Source organism: Dromiciops gliroides, chromosome 1 (genome assembly GCF_019393635.1).
Source record: "Dromiciops gliroides isolate mDroGli1 chromosome 1, mDroGli1.pri, whole genome shotgun sequence".
Classification (NCBI taxonomy): Eukaryota; Metazoa; Chordata; class Mammalia; order Microbiotheria; family Microbiotheriidae; genus Dromiciops; species Dromiciops gliroides.
The window spans coordinates 623,786,972-623,806,140 of record NC_057861.1 but is presented as its reverse complement, the minus strand read 5'-3'; positions in this window follow the sequence as shown (position 1 = coordinate 623,806,140).

The following is a 19,169-nucleotide window of genomic DNA, read 5'->3' as shown; positions in this document are numbered from 1 at the left end:
ACAGTACACAGGGACAATGTTGATTAAGGGAGAGAAGGTGGTCAATGGACCTCACCAGCTTACCTGTCCCGAAGGGAACTGGAAAGGTATCTCCTTTCCATTTAACCTCACACATGCCCTGTGCGTAAATTGTACAGGATCACCAATCACCTCAAATAATAAAAAGAGTTCATTTTACTTATCCAGGTGCATCTACTGGCAACCCGATTACACTGTCCTGACTCCAGGTGACAGTTTTAAAGATTATTCCACCCAAGAAGCCTCCAGCTTCTTGGGGTATGTTAAAGACCCTTAAGAACAGCCAGACGTGGCCTGGCATACCCTCATGCAATCCAACCTCAAAACGGGGCAAGGAGATTGAGACATTTCTCAGTAACACCCCTCAGGGGTCTTTGTCTTTGTCTGTGGTCACCAGAATCTGCCAATTTTTGTTACAGGCCTAACTCCTGAAGAATACCCCCAGAAAGTCATGACAACTTCATGTCTTAGCCACTATAAACACTATGGGCAACGTACAATGGGATTTTTGGATCCCCGAGTAAAGGTTTTCCACAACCCGTCAACCCTTCCTGCTAATCACCCCTCAAGAATTAAACGGGGTTCTTGGGATAATTTTCTCTGGTGGGTTAAGAAGGCAGCAGCTCTCGCCATCCCTTTTATAGGCTATATTGAACAGGATGCCATACTAACCAATCTTACTCTGGCCATAGAAAAACTCTCGAATGAAGCAGCAGCTGGGCTAGAAGATTTACAAGAATCCCTTGATACTCTAGCCAATGTAGTGTTAGATAACAGAATAGCCTTAGACTATCTCTTAGCAGCTGAAGGTGGTGTGTGTATGGTTCAGAATATATCTTGTTGTGTGTATATTAACAATTCAAGGAAAGTTGAGACCCGAGTACAACATCTCCATGATATCTCTCACTGGATGAAGGACACACGTGAGCAGCTTTTCTCTCCTCACACAGGTTCCTGGAGTTCTTGGTTCTTTTCTTAGTTAACTCCCTTTATTCTGATAGTGATATTAGTCGTTGTTCTTTTAATCTTTGGCCCTTGTCTTTTTAACCTTTTTGTAAAATTTGTCTCAAGCAGACTCAAGGCCTTCAACCTCATGGCAGCCACTACCCCTGCCTACATGCCTCTTCACTCTCTGGACCAGGCCCATAATGACTTCCACAGTACCCCCAATGATTCAGGGACATCGCTACATCCATAATCAACAGGAAGCAGTTACAGAAGATCAGACCGCCACACTTTTTCCCTAGATATAAGAATGTTATGGGAAGATTATGGGCCCCAGTCACCCCAACAGTTGTCTGGGGAGATGGAGGAACTTTTTCCTTGAAACCTCAGGAGTTTTCCCTTGAAATCAAGTAGGCCTCTCCTTGAGCTCAATTAAGGACATACACACCCAAAAGAGATAAGTGGCACCAGATCGAACTGAGCATGCTCCAGGACCACCACCCAGCAGTACAGCCCTCTGCCTACCTGGATGAGATAATCCTGTTGGGATTTGTTTGTTTGTTTGTTTGTTTGTTTGTTTTGCAGGGGCAATGAGGGTTGAGTGACTTGCCCAAGGTCACACAGCTAGTAAGTGTCAAGTGTCTGAGGTCACATTTGAATTCAGGTCCTCCTAAACCCATGGCCCATGCTTTATCCACTGCACCACCTAGCTGCCCCCAGCTTTACTGCCTTTTAAGGAAAAAACAGACTAACTAACTTGGGGTGAGGTCCTGGGATATTTCCTTTTCCTGCCATCATGCATCTCTCCTTTTGTACTTATAAAGTTGACTATTGGAACGCAAATGTAAGACTTTACATTTATCCCTATTGCATTTCATCTTTATTGATAAAGCCTGATGTCCTAGTCAGTCAAAATTTTTCCAAATCTTTGGAGGCTGGTAGGTGGGGCAGTGGATGCAGTGCTGGAATCAGGAAGAGCTAAGTTCAAATACAGATGCAGGCTTACAGACTGGGCAAGTCATTTAAATTTCTATCTGCCTCAGTTTCCTCATCTGTTAAATGAGAATGATAGTAGCATTTACTTCCTGGGATTGCTGTGAGGATAAAATGAGATGATATTTGTAAAGCACTTTATAAAACTTAAAGTGCTATATATAAATGTGCTATTATTGTTAAATAAAAGTGTTATTATTACTCTGCTATCCAGGGAGTTATTTATCTCTCCCAGCTTTGTGCCATATACAAATTTTATAAGCCTGCCATCTGTGTTCCTAACCAACCCACTAATAAAAATGGAAGGGCATGGGACCAAGAGCAGATCCCTGGGGCCCTCTATTGGAGACTTCGTTCTGAAATGACTGTAAGTGATTAATGTCTACTTTTGGGGTGTGCCATTCACAACCCGCTCCAAATCCACCCAATTGTCCTGTCACACAGACTATATCTCTCCATCTTTTCAACAAGAATAACACTAAAGACTTGATCACATTCTTTGCTAAAACTTTGGTAAATAGACCCATCAGTCTAGCAATCCTGCCAAATCCCAGAATCCTGTGCTATGGTATGGATCCAGAGGAGCTGGATTCAAAAACTAGGCTCCTCCTCTTACTATCTATATGACCCGGAGCCAGCCACTTATCCTTCCGGACCCTCAGTTTCTTCATCCGTTCAACTCTAAATCTGTAATCCTATGAACTGTGGCTCTGGGGCCTCCTCAGTGAGATTCCTAATTAGACACAAAAGACCAAAATAGAATTTCTTATATATTCCTATCATATAATGCATTTCAGGTTACCTAGAACAGCATATATGTTCTCATAATGGATTTTAACGTCAAAGATTACATGACCCACTTATTAGAGGCTCTTATATGACCCCTTTAAATACCATATCAAATCTAAGAGGAAACTGGCCTTACACAGTTGTTGGGGTTTTTTTAATTGCTAGATACACCCTAGGGAAGAACCTGATAAGGGCATCGAATTGATGCATTCCTGAAGTTTTGAACTTTGGAAAAAATTTGGTGACTATGCTGGAGAGTTATTATTATGTGGAGTCTATTACCTGTGTTATTTTATTTGATTTGTGGTTTGTTCTTTGTCTAGAACTATTTCTATTTATTTGTCTGTCTGTCTATCTATCTATCTATTCATTCATTTATTTGTTTATTCATTCCTTTATTTATTTATTTAAAGTTTTTACTTCCAAATTTTATCCCTCTCTCATTCCCTCCCTCCCTGAGGTAGTAAGCAATCAGATATAGGTTATACATGTGCAATTATGTAAAATATTACCTTATTAGTAATTTTATATAAAAAAACAAGTTAAAAAAAAAGAAAGCACAAGACAGCATGCTTCAGTCTGTGTTCAATAAATATCAGGTTTTTTTTCTCTGGAGGTAGATAGAATGCTTCATCATTAGTCCTTTGGGATTGTCTTGGATCATTGTCTTGGATGCATTGCTGAGAGTAGTCAAGTCTTTCAAAATTGCTCACAGAAAAATAATGATATCACTGGGCACAATGTTCTCCTGGTTCTGCTCACTTCACTATATATCAGTTCATATGAGTCTTTCCAGGTTTTTCTGGAATCATCCTGTTTGTCATTTCTTATAGCACAATAATCAGAATTAAAATAATAATAAAAATAATAACTCAGGTTATATTCCTGAAACATGAATATGCTACCACAAGGTGGCAATAGATTACAATCTATGGAGAATTTCAGAACTGGAACAAGTTTTGGATACTTTGGAGTCACTGGAGTTTATTGAGTTTGGAGTGACACAGTCAGACATGAGTCTTAGAAAAATCCCTAGAAATATACATATATATATATATATATATATATATATATATTTAGTGAGGCAATTGGAGTTAAGTGACTTGCCCAGGGTAACACAGCTAGTAAGTGTCTGAGGCCGGATTTGAACTCAGGTACTCCTGACTCCAGGGCTGGTGCTCTATCCACTGCGCCCCCTAACTGCCCCCCTAGAAATACTTCGTGGCAAGTTAACACACTTTACTTGCTGTGATTGAAACCCAGAGAATTTTTCTAAGGCCAACACCATTATTTTCCTCTGCCCCCAAAATGTGAACCTCTTGGTTGTGCTTAAAGGGTGGAGCACTGAAGCATGAATGTCCTGGCCCCGAAGTGTGAAACCTGGAATTACCCTAAATTACTGCAAAGATCTCATCAAATCAGTAGAATAACTCCAGGTCCTCTTCCTAAACATATATACTCACTAACTCAGGTTATTTATGTGGTCCACTCTGACCTTTAAGTACTTTTCCATTGCATTCACAAGGGACAGTATCTTTATTTATTTGGGGGCAGTTTAATTCCCATCTAAAGTATACTGCAAAAAAAAAAAAGTATACTGCATTGTTTTTGTAGAGTTAACTTAAATTGAAAGGGGGAAGAAGCTTTTATCCCTCTTCAGTTCAATCCAAGAAACATCCACTGGATAAAGAGGATTATTTAGCTTGGAGAAGAGAAGACTGAAAGGGACCAAGTGATAGCATTGAGGCCTCTAAAAGTCAGAAGTCTTGGCCTCTCTCAATTTCCATTGAGGAATGGACTCAGCTTATATTGGTTTTTGTTTGTTTGTTTTTGTTATTACAGGGCAATGAGGCTTAAGTAACTTGCCCAGGGTCACACAGCTAGTAAGTGTCAAGTGTTTGTGGTGGGATTTGAACTCAGGTTCTCCTGAATCCAGGGCCAGTGCTTTATCCACTGCGCCACCTAGCTGCCCCCCTCAGCTTATATTGTAACAAGGAGGCTGACACATGTAGGAAGCTGGGGTATCAAGGGTAGAGAATGGAAATCATGGGATTCCTTGCAGTTCTCTTGAGGTTATTGTTAGGTGGCAATTATGAGTTTCTCTATGGAAAAGGATAGAAGGAAAAGCTGATCAATATAGTAACCTACTTTGACTTCAGGTCACTAAAAGTAAAACATACTTCTTGCCACACCTTAAAAACCATTGGAATATAGATGTGGAATGAGAGGTATAGATGATCAAATGTGATCATTGTGTTGATTTGTTTGACTCCTCTTTTGTTTTTCAGGAGAGTGGACCATAGATCCCAGGGGGTCATTGGGAATTGATAGCAATGTCAAAAAAGAACACTAATGAAGCTTTTAAAAAAAACCTGATTCACTAGCTGTGTGACCTTGGGCGAGTCACTTAACCCTCGTTACCCCACAAAAACAAAACAAAACAAAACAAAACAAAAAACCCTGATTCTACAATTCCTGACTGTGCTTATTAATACCTATATGTTACTTTAAACAATTTATTTCTTCCCCTTTGGGTGAGGGTCATAGTTTCCTTATCTGTACAATCAGAGAATTGATCTACATTATCTGGAAGGTCCTGTGTAGTTCCAAATCCTTTAGCAACATATTGGACCTGTCCCTGAAATATTATCTCAAATATTTTATCTCAAACAATGAGATTAAAGGGAATATTCAAGTGTACTTATTTTCTGCACTAGAATTTTGTGTGTATTAAATATGATTTGAAGATAACATGTAATCAGCCCTCAAAAAAGAGAGAAAAGAAAGAAAAAGAAAATGTCTGAAGGATACCATAGTCCTTATTGTTACTGTTCAGTTGTGTCCTATTCTTCATGACCCTATTTGGGATTTTCTTGACAAAGATACTGGAGAGATTTTCTGTGTCCTTCTCTAGCTTATTTTACAGATGAAGAACTGAGGCAAACTGAAGCAAATTCACTGAGTGACTTGCCCAGGGTCACACGGCTAGTACGTGTCTGAGGCTAGATTTGAACTCAGGAAAAGAGTCTTCCTGACTCCAAGCTTGGGCATTCTATCCATTGCACCATGTAGCTTTTCCACCCAAGTCCTCCTTACCAGTAATTTGGCCAAAAAATCCTATGAAAATCCAAATCCTGGTAATATTTCCTGTGTCAACCCCACTGATGGTGTAATATTTGCCCCCAAGAGAGCCATACATTTGTGTTTTTTTCTTTTTTCTTTAGGTTATACACATAAATTCATGTTAAACATATTTCACATTAGTCATATTGTGAAAGAAACAGAACAAAAGGGGGAAAAACAAAAAGAAAAAAAGTGAAAATAAATAAGCTTTGATCTGCATTCAGACTCCATAGTTCTTTTCCTAGCTGTGGAGAGCATTTTCCACCATGAGTCCTTTGTCATTGTCTTGGATCATTGTACTGCTGAGGAGAGCTAAGTCTATCATAGTTGACCATTGAACAATGTAACTGATACTGTGTAAAATGTTCTCCTGGTTCTGCTCACTTCACTCAGCATCAGTTCATTTAATTCTTTCCAGGTTTTTCTGAGATCTGCCTGCTCATCATTTTTTATAACACAATAGTATTCCATCACATTCATATACCACCATTTGTTCAGCCATTCCCCAATTGATGGGCATCCCTTCAATTTCCAATTCTTGCCACCACAAAAAAGAGCTGCTATAAATATTTTTGTACATGTGGGCCCTTTTCCCTTTTTATGATCTCTTTGGGATATAGACCTATATAATGGTGGTATTGCTGGATCAAAGGGTATGCAGTTTTATAGCCATTTGGGCATAGTTTCAAATTGCTCTACAGAATGGTTGGATCAGTTCATAACTCCACTAATAATGCATTAGTGTTCCAATTTTCCTACATCTTCTCCAATAATTATCATTTTCCTTTCCTATCATATTAGCCAATCTGATAGGTGAGTGTGGTACCTCGGAATTATTTTAATTTGCATTTCTCTAATCAACAGTGATTTAGAGCATTTTTTCATATGACTATAGATATCTTTAATTTCTTTTTCTGGAAATTGCCTGTTCATATCCTTTGACCACATCAATTGGCCACTTAGATTCTTGGAAATTTGACTCAGTTCTCTATATATTTGAGAAATGAGGCCTTTATCAGAAATAATTGCTATAAAAATTGTTTCCCATCTTTCTGCTTTCCTTCTAATCTTGGTTGCATCAGTTTTGTTTGCACACAACTTTTAAAATTCGATAATCAAAATTATCCATTTTGCATTTTATCATGTTCTCTATCTCTTGTTTGATCATAAATTCTTCTCTTCTCTATAGATCTGACAAGTAAAGTATTCCTTGCTCTCCTAATTTAGTTATGGTATCACCCGTTATGTCTAAATCATGTATACATTTTGACCTCATTTTAGTAAACAGTGCAAGGTGTTCGTCTATCCCTGGTCTCTGCTATACTACTTTCCAGGTTTTCCAGCAGTTTTTGTCAAATAGTAAGTTTTTTATCCCAGAAGTTAGAGTTTTGGAGTTTATTGAACACTAGATTACTATAGTCATTTCTACTGTCTTGTGTATCTAATCTATTCCACTGATCCACCACTCTATTTCTTAGCCAGTACCAAATAGTTTTGATGATTGCTGCTTTATAATATAATTTTAGCTCTGGTACAGCTAGGCCACCTTCCTTTGTATTTTTTTTCATTAATTCCCTTCATATTCTTTTTTATTTCTTTCTTTTTTATTTTCTAGTTACATATAGAGATAGTTTTCAATATTTGTTTTTATAAGATTTCTAGTTTCAAATTTTTCTCCCTTCCTCCCCTCCTTCCACCCTCCGCAAGACAGTAAGTAATCTGATATAGGTTATATCTGTACAATCACACTAAACTGCATTAGCCATATTGTGAAAGAAGAATCAAAGCAAAAGGGAAAAAACCTCAAAAAAGGAAAACAAAAAAAGTAGAAATAGTATGGTTCAATCTGCATCTAGATTCCACAGTTCTTTTTGTTGTTCTTCTTTTTTGGATTTGGAGAGCATTTTCCATCCTGAGTCCTTTGGAACTATCTTGCACCATTGTATTGCTGAGAAGAGTCAAGTCTATCACAGTTGATCAACACACAATATTGTTGATACTGTGTACAATGTTCTCCTGGTTCTGCTCATGTCACTCAGCATCAGTTCATGTGAGTCCTTCCAGATTTTGCTGAAATCCACCTCCTCATCATTTCTTCACATTGATTTTTTTTTTAATTTTGTGTTCTAAATTTTCTTGTTCCCTCCCTCAAATCTCCATCTGGAACCAAGCAATTCAATATAAGTCATACATGTGCAGTTATGCCAAGCATCTTCACATTAGTCAAGTTGTGAAAGAAAATAGAATAACTTTAGAAAGAGGAACTAACAAATAAAATTATACTTCAATCTGTATTCAAATATCATCAGTTCTTCCTCTGTTGATGGTTTGCATTTTTCATATGACCTTCTGATGGCAACCTGCTCATCATTTCTTTCTTTCTTTCTTTCTTTTCTTTTCTTTTTATTGTTGGGCGATGAGGATTAAGTGACTTGCCCAGGGTCACACAGCTAGTAAGTGTCAAGTGTCTAATGTCGGATTTGAACTCAGGTCCTCCTGAATCCAGGGCCAGTGCTTTATCCATTGCACCACCTAGCTGCCCCCTCATCATTTCTTTCACAGTTACTATTGCTAACTGTATTACCTTCCATCCTATTCCCTCCTTTTGATATTTACTCCATTTTCTATCTTCTTTCACCCTATCCCTCCTTAAAAGTGTTTTGCTTTTTACCGCCCCCTGCCCCAATCTGTCCTCCCTTCCTTCACCTTTCCCTGCCTTTTCCCCTTCCCCTCTCATTTTCCCTCAGGGAAAAATATATTACTATGCCCACTTGAGTGTTTATGTTATTCCCTCTTTGAGCCAATTCTGATGAAAGTTAAGGCTCACTCACTCCCCAACTCCTTCCCTATTCTCCCCTCCACTCCACAAGCTTTTTCTTGTTTCTTTTATGTGAGGTTTTTTATACCCTTCCACCTCTTCCCTTCCCTTTCTTCCAGTGCATTTCTCTTACCCCTTAACTTTATTTTAAAGATGTCATCATGGGTTTGCTAGGTGACACATTGCACAAAGCACCAGCCTTAGACCCAGGAGGCCCTGGGTCCAAATCCAGCCCCAGACATAAGCCACCCCACCCTGCCTGCCCCACAAAAAACAAGGATATATGCTTTACAGATATCATCCCTTCATATTCAATTTACACCTGTGCCCTCTGTCTAAGTATATTACTTTCAGATGCCCTAATACTGAGAAAGTTCTTATGGGTTGGAATTATTATCTTCTCAAGTAAGAATGTAAACAGGTTAACTTTTTAATGTCCCTAATGATTTCTTTTTCCTGTTTAGCTTTTTTTGTTTCTCTAGGGTCTTGTATTTGAAAGTCAAATTTTCTATTCAGTTCAGGTCTTTTCATCATGAATGCCTGAAAGTCCTCTTTTTCATTGAAGTCCCATTTTCCCCCCAGAAACATTATAATCAGTTTTGCTGGGTAGGTTATTTTAGGTTGTAGTCCCAGTTCCTTTGCCCTCTGGAATATCATATTTCATGCCCTCCAGTCCTTTAATGTAGAAGCTGCTAGATCTTGTGCTATCCTGAATGTGGCTCCACAGTATTTGAATTCCTTTTTTTTCTAGCTGCTTGCAATATTTTCTCCTTGACCTGGGATCTTTGTAATTTGGCTATAATATTCCTGGAAGTTTTCTTTTTGCAATCTATTTCAGGAGGTTATAGGTGGATTCTTTCAATTTCTATTTTACCTTCTGCTTCTAGAACATCAGGGCAATTTTCCCTGACAATTTCTTGGAAGATGATGTCGAGGCTCTTATTTTGGCCATGGTTTTCAGATAGGCCAATGATTTTCAAATTATCTCTCCTGGATCTATTTTCCAGGTCAGCTATTTTTACAAGGAGATATTTCATATTGGCTCTAATTTTTTTATTCAACTGGATTTGCTTTACTGTGTCTTGGTTTCTCACTAGTTTCCATTTGTTCAATCCTAATTCTTAGTCAATTATTTTCTTCAGAGAGCTTTTTTATCTCCTTTTCCATTTGGCTTTTCAAGCTGTTGACTTTTTTCTCATGACTCTTCTGCATGGCTCTCATTTCTCTTTCCATTCTTTCCTCCACCTCTTTAAATCTTCCTTCTATCTCTCCTGTAAGAGGCTAAAATTCTAGCTATGATGTCTAAAATCTAATGAGTGGTCACCTTAAATTAGAAAACAAAAAGCACTAATCTTTGGGCATTAAGAATTTATTGAAGCATATTAGGGGTAAATAAAGAGAAACATGTGGATCAAGTATGAAATTTGCTTGCTCTCCCTATCCTGCCTGTCTCTTGCTTCCCTGCTGAAATCTCCAACCAAAAAGCCACTCGTTCCTCTGCTTCTTCCAGAACCTCTCATGAAACAGGAAAGAAAGCCATCCAGGGCAGCTAGGTGGCACAGTAGATAAAGCATTAGCCTTGGATTCAGGAGGACCTGAGTTCAAATCCAGCCTCAAACACTTGACATTAGCTGTGTGACACTTAACCCTCATTGCCCCCCCCCCAAAAAAAAAAGCCATCCACACACACACAGCTCCAAGCTAATTGGCTGGTAACACTGATTGACAGGACCCATGAGCAAACATCACTTCCTGACAGTGAACTGACCTTTGAAACCCCAGAAAATGTTACTTCCAGACACTAAAGTCACATGGTTTCTTCTCATGGCCAGAGCTCACAATCTCCCAGCAGGGGGTGTCATTCCAATTCTCACACTACTTTCTCTTCAAAGTCCCTTTTGAGCACTTCCATGGCTTGAGACTGATTCATATTTTTCTTTCTTTCTTTCTTTCTTTCTTCCTTCCTTCCTTTCTTTCTTTCTTTCTTTCTTTCTTTCTTTCTTTCTTTCTTTCTTTCTTTCTTTCTTTCTTTCTTTCTTTCTTTCCTTCTTTCTTTCTTTCTTTCTTTCTTTCTTTCTTTCTTTCTTTCTTTCTTTCTTTCTTTCTTTCTTTCTTTCTTTCTTTCTTTCTTTCTTTCTTTCTTTCTTTCTTTCTTTCTTTCTCAGGGCATTGGGGGTTAAGTGACTTGCCCAGGGTCACACAGCTAGTAAGTGTCAGGTGTCTGAGGCCAGATTTGAACTCAAGTACTCCTGAATCCAGGGCGAATGCTTAATCCAATGTGCCACCTAGCTGCCCCACCCCGATTCATATTTTTCTTGGAAGCTTTGGATGTTGGAGCCTTGATTTTGTTATTGTCTTCTTCTGAGGGTGTATTCTGGTCTACCCCTCCCCCAAAGAAGCTTTCTATTGTCTGCTCTTTTCTTTGCTGACTCATCTCAAGGTGGAAGTAGATGTCTGATTGAAATTTTGATTCTCTATGGTTGGAAGCTTGGTGTGCCTGTGCCCCTCCTGCACTGGGCCACCACCACTTGATTCGTCCCACTGGTTCAGAACCAGGGTACTTTGCCCCATCTTCAGCAGAGACTACCACCACTTCACCCTGGCCAACCGCCAATTCCCCTCACTGGTCCCTGAGCCAAGCCTCAGAAGAAGCTGCTGGCACTGAAGACTCGGAGGCATCTGTTCCTGGCTTGGTCTGGGCTGCATGCTAAGTAAGCTCCTCTCTCAGCCTGATCAGCAGGTGATCTCAACTGCCATTTTCAGCTGGAAAATAGTCTCAGTCTGTTTTTATGTGTTAGGCTGCTCTGGGGTTTTTTATGGCATTATTTGGGAATGAGTGGATGGGTTTATTGGGAGCTTTGGGGAGTCACAGCCTCTCCTCCACCATCTTGGCTCCGCCCCCTTCATATTCTTGACCTTTTGTTCTTTCGGATTTGTTTTGTTATTTTTTTCTAGCTCTATACAGTATTTTTGGTTGTTTCGTATGGCACTGAATAAGTAAATTAATTTACATAGAGTTGTCAGTTTTATTATATTAGCTCAGCTTACCAATAAGCAATTGATATTTTCCCAGTTGTTTAACTCTGACTTTATTTGTGTGAAAAGTGTTTTGTTATTGTGTTCATATAATTCCTGGGTTTGTCTTGGCAGGTAGATTCCCAAATATTTTGTATTATCTACAGTTATTTTAAATAGGATTTCTCTTTCTATCTCTTGATGCTAGGTGTTGGTAATATATAGAAATGCTGATGATTTTGTGGGTTTATTTTATATCCTACAACTTTGCTGAAATAGTTAATTATTTCAAATAGTTTTTTATTTGATTCTCTAGGATAGAGCCATATATTTCTAGAAAAAAATATTTTAGGGAAAAAAAAACAAGAAAAAGGAAATATGAAGGAGCTATCCATATCAGAATAGTTTTGTGGTAAAAAAAAATTATTTGTGGTAAAGATATATATATTGGAAGGTTTAGGTGAATCATTTGAGAGTTGAGCGCATGCTACTGAAGCAGCTTTTGAAGGACCTCCCTTTTGGGGAGGAGACCACGACAAACTTCTGGGATGCCATCTTAAAACTGAGGGAGGAACAGAAGTTCACTCTCTCTGGCTTTTAAAACTTAGCCATAGCGGCACGCAGGTGAGAGGAAACAATGTGGTTTGTGTTCGGCTCTGGGTGTGCTGGTTCTCGGCCTGGCAGGCAGTTTGGGGTTCTGTGAGTTTTATAAAGGAAAATAGACTAAGCTTAGATCTAAGATTATTCACTTGTATTTCTACTTCCCTATTTCCCTAATTGGTATCACCTTTTGCTGTCTAATTAATTCCCAAGCAATAAAAACTAATCCCTCACAGATTAAAGCTCAAAGGCTTCTTTTTCTTAGTGGTCTGGGATATATATATATGGGAAAAGTTAAAAGGGAGGCTTTAATGCTTATATATCCAATTTTGAATCTCACAGTTTCTAGCTGTCATGTTTTAGAAAAGGATTTCTGAGCTTTACTCTTACTAGCAGTTTGAGATTAGACCCTAAAACTTTCTGAATAGTCAGATACTCTCTTCCATCACTGACAGTAGACCCACATCCCCTAACTATGGACTAAGAAGAAACACTGTGAAGTGGAAAAAGGGATGGATTTGAACTCTAAGGACCTGGATTATGAATCCCTACTCTGCTACTTATTAGCAGTGTGATCAAAAATTGTTTACACTCTCTTCCCTTCCCTATCTCCACTCTTGGTGAACCACTTCATCCCTACTTTACCCTCTACCCTCCAGTCCTTTGCCTCCTTATCCTATTGCTGATCATGCTTTGCCCAGCCCCAGCACTGGATTATCTCCTAATCGGTACTGCTGAACAAAGCTGGAGTCAATCAGGAAAAACAGCTGAACAATGTGAAATGAGGAGAAGAAACATTTTTTGTTATATAAAAAGTTTTTTTTTCTTTTGGTTATATAATCTCGACTTCTGGGGGAGCTTGGTGGAGCAGTGGATAGAGTGCCTGGGCCTGGAGTCAAGGAAAACTCCTTTCCTGAGTTCAAATCTAGCCTTAACTGATCAAGTCATTTAATCCTGTTTGCCTCAGTTTCCTCATCTGTAAAATGAACTGCAGAAGCAAATGGCAAACCACTTCAGTATCTTTGCCTAGAAAACCCCAAATGGGATCACTAAGAGTCAGAGACAATTGAAATGACTGAACAATAAATCTCAACTTCACTGTATCCAGACAATACTTTTTTTTTGGGGGGGAGGCTAGGCAATAAGGGTTAATTGACTTTCCCAGAGTCACACAGCTAGTAAGTGTCAAGTGTCTGAGGCCAAATTTAAACTCAGCTCCTCCTCAATCCAGGGCCAGTGCTTTATCCACTGCACCACCTAGCTGCCCCCAATCCCTTTATAACTTCCTAATCTGTCCACTACCTTACTCACTGCACCAGCTTTTCAAAACCCTTTAAATCCCTCCTCAAGCCCCCCATAGCATGCTGTTGTTTCACCCTCTCAGCTGAGAACTGAAAAAAATTGAGGCCATTTGACGAGAGTTCCTTTTCTCTCCTTTTCTTCCTCATCTCACATTGTTCTGCTGTCATACCCATTATTTCTTCCTTCACCCTTGTCTCACATGAAGAGATGGCCCTTCTTACCAAGGTAAACCTCTTTACATACACAAGTGATCCTATTGCATCCCATCTTTTCCTGCAGATTATCTCCCCTATCATCCTGGCTTTCTCTAATCTTCAATCTCTCCCTGTCTATTGGATGCTTTCCTGATGCCTACAAATATATTAATGTCTCCTGAATCCTTTAAAAAAACACAAAAATCTCATTTGGTCTGACCATCCCTTTTACTTATTTTCCTATATCTCTCCTAATATTTGTGAAGCATGTAGCATAGTGCTTGACACACAGTAGGCATAAATAAATGCTTATTCCTTTGCTTCCCTCTCATGGTTAAACTGCTTGAGAAAGATGACTATAATTTCTGCCTTCACCTCCTTTCTTATCCTTCTCTTCTAAACCTTCTGGCTCCTAACCTCAGCAGTCAACAGAAACTGCTCTCTTCAAAGTTAATGATCTCAGGGGCAGCTAGGTGGTGCAGTGGATTAAGCACCGGCCCTGGATTCAGGAGGACCTGAGTTCAAATCTGGCCACAGACACTGGACACTTACTAGCTGTGTGACCCTGGGCAAGTCATTTAACCCTCATTGCCCTGCAAAAACAAAACAAAGTTAATGATCTCTTTCCAGATCTCATGACCTTTTCTCCATCTTTGCTTTTAAGAGTAGTGGATTTATAAAGGAATGCCCATCCATTGAGGAATGGCTAAACAAACCATGGCATATGATGGTGATGGAATATTATTGTGCTGTAAGAAATGACAAGATTTCAGAAAGGCCTGGAAAGACTTCTATGAACTGATGCATAGTGAAGGGAATAGAACCAGGAGAGCATTGTGCAGTAACAGCAATATTGTTTAATGAAGAACTGTGAATGACAACTATTCTCAGCAATACAATGATCTAAAACAATCCCAAAGGACTAATGATAAAGCATACGATCCACTTCCAAAGAAAAAAATGATATTGATTGAATACAGACTGAAGCATGCTATTTTCCACTTTCTTTCATTTTTTCCTTTTATTCATGTTTTCTTATACAAAATGACTAATATGGTAATGTTTTATATAATTGCACATGTGTAACCTATATCTGATTGCTTACCACCTCAGGGAGTAGGCAGGGGAAGGAGGGAAGAGGAATAAAATTTGGAACTCAAAACTGTAAATAAAAATGTTTATTTTTTTTTAAGAGTAGTGGAGTTAGTGAGCCAGAGTTCAAATACTGTTTCTTCCAGTTACTATCTTTATGACCTTAGGTGTGTCCCTTAAACTTTTCTAGCACATCACCAACAAGAGACTGGGAGGATGGTGTTGCCCTCTTTCTTAATAGGGAAGATAGAGATAAGGGCAGGGTTTGGGGAACCATTTTAGTGTGTTTGACAGGACTTTCTTCAAAAATTTTAATTTAATACAAGTCATTCTCCAATTAATAAATGGTCAAAGGATATGAACAGGCAGCTTTCAGGCAAAGAAATCAAAGCTATCTATAGTCATATAAAAAATGTGCTAAATCACTACTGATCAGAGAAATGCAAATTAAAACAGCTCTGAGGTACCACCTCACACCTATCAGAGTGGCTAATATGACAAAAAGGAAAATCTTGGCTGTTGGAGGGAATGTGGGAAAACTAGGACACTAATACAATGTAGGTGGAGTTGTGAACTGATCCAACCATTTTGGAGGGCAATTTGGAGCTATGCCCAAAGGGCTATAAAACTGTGCATACCCTTTTATCCAACAATATCACTACTAGGTTTATATCCCAAAGTCATCCAAAAAAGAGAAAAGGACATATTTGTACAAAAATATTTATAGATCTTTTTTTGTGGTGGCTAAGAATTAGAAATCAAAGGGATGCCCATCAATTGGGGAAGAGCTAAATAAGCTGTGATATATGATTGTGATGGAATATTATTGTGCTATAAAAAATGACAAGCAGGATGATTTCAGAAAAACCTGGAAAGATTTATATGAACTGAGGTATAGTGAAGTGAACAGAACCAGGAGAATGTTGTGCACAGAGAGAGCAATATTGTTTGATGAAGAATTGTGAATGACTTAGCTTTTCTCAGCACTACAATGATCCAAGACAATTCCAAAAGACTAATGATAAAGTATATTATCTACCTCCAGAGAAAGAACTGATATTGATTGAATACAGACTGAAGAAAACTACTTTTCACTTTCTTTCATATTTTTTCTTTTGAGCCTTCTTATACAAAATGACTAATACAGAAATGCTTTAAATATTTGTACATGTATCTCATTTTTTATTGCCTCAAAGAAGGGGGTGGGGAGGGAGGAAAGGAGGGAGGGATAGAAATTGAAATTCAAAACTTTAAATAAAAAAGTTAATAAAAGAAAAAATTAATTTATATTCATTAATAACATTGGTCTATATTTCTTCTTCTGTGCTTTATTTTTCCATGGTAGGGTATTAGGAGTATTAGGTATTAGGAATATTCTTTGTCTCCCTGCCTTTATTCTCAGTTTTTGAGAATAAAATGTGTCTAATATTGGTCCTAATTACTCTTTTTTAGATTATATTTTTTCAGTCAGCAAAAATCTACCTTCTCACTTTCTTATCCTAAGCTTCAGCCAAGTGAGAACTAAAGAAAAACAAATCCCATTACACATATTATAGTTAGGCAAAACACATTTCCACATTGTCCATGTCTAAAGATATTTGTCTCATTTTGAACTCTGAGTCGTTCATTTCCCTATCAGTGATATTTCATCATTGGTCCTCTGGACCAATGGTCATAATGCTGATAAAAATTCCCAATTCTTTTTTCAAAATTCCCAATTCTTTCAAACTTATTTACTTTTACAATATTGTTGTCATTGCATAAACTGTTCGACTAGTTCTATTCACTTCTATATTAATCAGTTCCAAGTCTTCCAAAATTTCTCTGAAAGCACCTCCTTCATTTCTCATAACAATATTTATATAACATCTACATATCATAACTTCTTCAGCCACTCCCCAATTTATGGATACCTCCTCATATTTTCCTTCACTGTCACCTCAAAAAGCTCTAAATATTTTTGTACATACTCAGAGTTTGTTTTGCTAATCTACCTTCCCTCTAATTCTTACTCCCCCTTTTCCCTTTTTTTCTCTTATTTCCCTGTTGAATGAACTTCATTTCAGTACCTAAATCTGAGGCTGGATTTGAACTCAGGTCCTTCTGAATCCAGGGCCGGTGTCCATTGTTTTTTGTTTTTGTTTTTTATTTTTAGTGAGGCAATTGGGGTTAAGCGACTTGCCCGGGGTCACACAGCTAGTAAGTGTTAAGTGTCTGAGGTTGGATTTGAATTCAGGTACTCCTGACTCCAGGACCGGTGCTCTATCCACTGTGCCACCTAGCCACTCCTTCCATTCTTTTTTAAGATAATAAAGACATAACAGAACCACTTCTGGGCCTTATCTAATCAGACTCCTTCTCTGAGCCCTAATGATAATATTTGAATGTAAGTAGTTTATCCATGTTTAGTCCTTTATCATCATCCATGTTTACCATTTTATGTTTAGCTTGATTTCTATATTTGAACTTAAAAGTTTCTACATAGCTCTGGTCTTCTTCATGAATGCATCTCTATATTATTAAAGGTCCATTCCCCCCCCCCGTAATATTATGCCCAGTTTTGCTGGGTCAGTTATTCTTGGCTGTAAGTCCTGTATCCATTGCTTTCTTGAATATTGTCCTCCAAACTCTTTTTTTTGGCCATGGCATTCAGATAGTTCATTGATAAATTGTTTCTCCTGGATTTTTTTCAAGGTCCATTATTTTTGTTATGAGATAACATTTTTTCAATCTTTTGAATTTGTTTTAATATTTCTCATAGTCACATGGAGTTATTGTCTTCTATTTGGTCAATTCTAATTATGCATAATAGGTTCTGATAATTCTTTTTTATTTCTCCTGGTTTTCTTATGACTTTACCTCATTCCTTTGATCTTTTGTGGATTTGTTTTTCTCTTTATTTTTTCCTTTTTTTCTTTTTTTAAAAATAAAATAATTTTATTATTTTCCAGTTACATGTAGAAATAATTTTCAACATTTGTTTATATAAGATTTCCAATTTCAATTTTTTCTCCTTCCCTCCCCTCTCTCCTCCCCTCCTCTAGACAGCAGGCAATCTGATATAGGTTATATATACATAATAACATTAAACATATTTCTGCATTAGTCATGTTATGTGAGAAGGATCAGAGAACAAAGGAAAAACCTCAAATCAGAATACCAACAGCACCAAAAACAAAAGAAATAGTATGGCCCAATCAGCATCCATGTTCCACAGTTCCTTTTTGTTTTCTTCTGGATTTGGAGAGCCTTTTCCATCATGAGTCCTTTGGAACTTTCTTGTTCTGTTGGATTGGTGAGAAGAATCTAGTTTATCACAGTTGATCAACACATAATGTTGATGATACTGTGCATAATGTTCTTCTGGTTCTTCTCATCTCACTCATCATCAGTTCATGCAAGTCCTTCCAGGTTTCTCTGAACTCTACCTGCTCATCGTTTCTTACAGCACAATAGAATTCTATTACATTCATATACCACAACTTGTTCAGCCATTCCCCAATTGATGGACATCCCCTCAATTTCCAATTCCTTTCCAGCACAAAAAGAGCAGCTATAAATATTTTTGTACATGTGGGTCCTTTTCCCTTTTTTATGATCTCTTTGGGAAAAAAACGCAAGAGTGGTATTGCTGGGTCAAAGGGTATGCACAGCTTTATAGCCCTTTGGGCATAATTCCAAATTGCTCTCCAGAATGGTTGGATCAGTTCACAGCTTCACCAACAATGCATTAGTGTTCCAATTTTTCCACAGCTTCTCCAACATTTATTATTTTCCTCTTTTTGTCATATTAGCCAATCTGATAGGTGTCAGGTGGTACCTTAGAGTTGTTTTAATTTGTATCTCTCTAATCAATAGTCATTTGGGGGAAGCTAGGTGGTGCAGGTACTGGAGTCAGGAGTACCTGAGTTCAAATCCAGCCTCAGACACTTAACACTTACTAGCTGTGTGACCCTGGGTAAGTCACTTAACCCCAATTGCCTCACTATAAATAAATAAATACATAAATAAATAAATAAATAGTGGTTTAAGGAATATTTTTATATGGGAATAGATAGCTTTCATTTCTTCATTAGAAAACTGCCAGTTCATATCCTTTGACCATTTCTCTATTGGGGAATGACTTGGACTTATATAAATTTGATTTAGTTCCCTATATATTTTTAAAATGAGGCCTTTATCAGAGGTACTGGCCATAAAAATTGTTTCTCAGCTTTCTGCATCCCTTCTAATTTTGGATGCATTGTTTCTGTTTGTACAAAAACTTTTAAATTTAATGT